The sequence below is a fragment of the Struthio camelus genome, chromosome 31 (genome assembly GCF_040807025.1).
Source record: "Struthio camelus isolate bStrCam1 chromosome 31, bStrCam1.hap1, whole genome shotgun sequence".
NCBI classification, from domain to species: domain Eukaryota; kingdom Metazoa; phylum Chordata; class Aves; order Struthioniformes; family Struthionidae; genus Struthio; species Struthio camelus.
Window position 1 is genome coordinate 1,268,066 of NC_090972.1, and position 2,500 is coordinate 1,270,565.

The 2,500-nt window shown below is 77.8% G+C and overlaps 1 non-coding gene across 1 annotated transcript; it reads left to right on the top strand.

The window, feature by feature from the left end:
• The first annotated feature begins 1,926 nt into the window (after positions 1-1,926).
• Positions 1,927-2,079, top strand: LOC138063135 (5.8S ribosomal RNA). The gene has a single exon (XR_011136728.1). It is a non-coding gene; the product is annotated as a 5.8S ribosomal RNA (ribosomal RNA).
• The last annotated feature ends 421 nt before the right edge of the window (positions 2,080-2,500 follow it).

Below are 2,500 nucleotides of genomic sequence, written 5' to 3' on the forward strand. Positions count from 1 at the left end.
GCGGACAGGCGTTCCGGGACGGCGCGCGGGGCGGGCGCCGCGCCGCGGCGGACCCCAAGCGGGGGCGTCGCGCGAGGCCACGCGAGGCGACGTGTCGTGCCCGAGCGGGCGGCCCAAACCACGGCTCTCCTCCCGGGCGCAGCTGCCACCCGGCGCCGGGTTACTGAGGGAAACCCCGGGCCCCGGGAGGAGGACGAGGTCGTGGCGGTGGGTGTCGGGCGCACCCCGCGGGTGGACGCTCCGCCGAGGGGCGCTGGAGCCGGCTGGCGGGTGCCGGGTTCCCCTCCGCGCCCCGCCTCGTCGCTGCCGCTGAGGCTGCCGCCGTCGCCGCGAGGCGGCGGTGGCCCGGCGGCGGGCGGCGGCGGGGGAGGCACCCCCGCGGGGATTTCAGGTCGTTTCCCTCACCCCAGGGCCAGGTACCTAGCGTCCGCGCTTCTCCTGCCTCCCCTCGGTGACCCACCCGTGTGGTCCCGTGTGCCAGCGTGCTCCTCCCGGGCGCTGCGCTGCGCGTGCCGCACCGGCCGTGCCCTGCCGGCCTTCCACGCTTCCTCCTCCCCTCCCTTCCCCCCCCCCCCACACCGCTCCAGCCGCCCCACGCCGTGCCGTGTGGGGGCCGCGCTGCGAGTCGGCCGGGCCGGGGGCGGCGGGGGGCGGCGGGGGGGGGGGGCGCGCTGGGAGGAAGGAGGAGGGCCTCCGGCCACCGCGGCCGCCGGTAGCGGCCCCCCCGGGTAGGGATGGCCATGGGCCCCGGGCTCCGGGCCCGAGGGTTCTCGGTCGGAGAGCCGGGCGGGGGTTTAAAGACTCGGGCGGCCCGATGCGACCCGGGGGGCAGCCGGGCGTGCTGCCGGAGGGGCCGGGGGGTCGGCGCGCGCGGGCGCCGCACCCCCCCATGCCCGCCGGCGCGGCCCGTGCATGCCCCGCGGGCAGCCGGGACGGAGAGGGGTACCCTGCCCCCTCTCTCCGCGGTCTGGTCTCGGCGGAGAGACGCCGCGCGGTCGGCTTGCGCCGGCCTGCCTCGAACGCGCGACCCCGGCGCGAGCGCGTGCTCGCCGCCGGGACGGCGAGCCCCCACCGCGGGTGGTGCGGACGCCGAGCCCCAGCGCATCCCTTCTCCTCCCTGGCCGGTGCTCTCAGTCTCCCGCCGTGGCCGTCGGCGGCACCCTTCCTTCCCTCCCCCCCCGCCCTGCCCCGGCACTCCGCCATCCGGCGCGCCTGCCTCGCTCTGCCCGACCCGGCTTCGCTGGGCGGCAGGCGGGCGGCGGGCGGGCGGGCGGGGGCGGCCCCTCCCGGTCTCCGCGTGGAGGCGGGGAGAGCGGGCGCCGTTCCCCGTCCGTCCCGCCTCGCCCGTCTGCCTGCCGCCAGGCGTCTGCCCGCGGAAGGGACGGGCGAGTGCGTGGCGTCGCTCGGGAGGCTGCGTGTGTGCAGGCGGGTGTTGGGTGCCGTCTCCGGGGCGGCGGAGCTGGAGGCCGGTGAGGCGAGCGAAGGAGCTCGGAAGCGTGCGGCTGGCGGGTCGCGGGCGCGCGGGCAGCGGGTGGCGCCGCTCCCAGCGGCGGCCGGGCTCCGACGCCGGGGCTCCGCGGGGACCCACACCCCGGTCCCTGAGGCAGGTGGCGCGGCTGGCGCGCCGCTCCCTGCTGGGCCAGGCCGAGCCGGGCGCCTGGGCCGGACTCGAAGCGAGAAAGGGGTTGTCCCAGGTCGGGAGCGAGGGCTCCCCGCCCCTCTCGTTCGGGTCTGTTCTCCCCCCCCCCCCCCTTTTTTTTTCCCTCTGTGCTTGTACGGTCAGTGAGGCGTGCCCTCTCTCTCCGCTGTCCCTTGCTCAGCAGCCGGCGTCGGCGTGAGGAGGGAGGCAGAGCGGATGGGGGCCCTCAGGGGGCTGCGAAAGCTGCCCGGTCCCCCCGCGCGCGCGGTGGGGACCGAAACCGAGACAACTCTTAGCGGTGGATCACTCGGCTCGTGCGTCGATGAAGAACGCAGCTAGCTGCGAGAATTAATGTGAATTGCAGGACACATTGATCATCGACACTTCGAACGCACTTGCGGCCCCGGGTTCCTCCCGGGGCTACGCCTGTCTGAGCGTCGCTTGACGGTCAATCGTCACCCCCATTGCCGCGTTGGCGCAGCGGTGTGCCGCCCCTCGGGGGGGGGCCGGGGGGGGCGGCGGCGGCGGCGAGTCGGTGGGGGGGCGGCGGCGGCGGTGAGTCGGCGGCGGCGGCGGAGCCGGGACCACCGGTGCGTGCACCGGTGGCCCCGGTCTTCCGGCTGGCCTGCCTGCCCGGCTCCGGCCGACCGTCCGCCTCCACCGTCCGCGGCCGGCGTGCCTTGCCCTGCCCTCCCTCCCCTCCGAGCCCGGTGGCCACCGCTGCCCTGCGCGGTGTGTGCGGTGTGGCGCGGCTGGGGCGCCTCGCAGGCCCGCGCCGCCGGGGAGAGGGGGTGCCTCTCCTCCCCGTGTGGGCCCGGGCCTTCGTCCCCCTAAGTGCAGACTCGGGAAACCCCCGCTCCC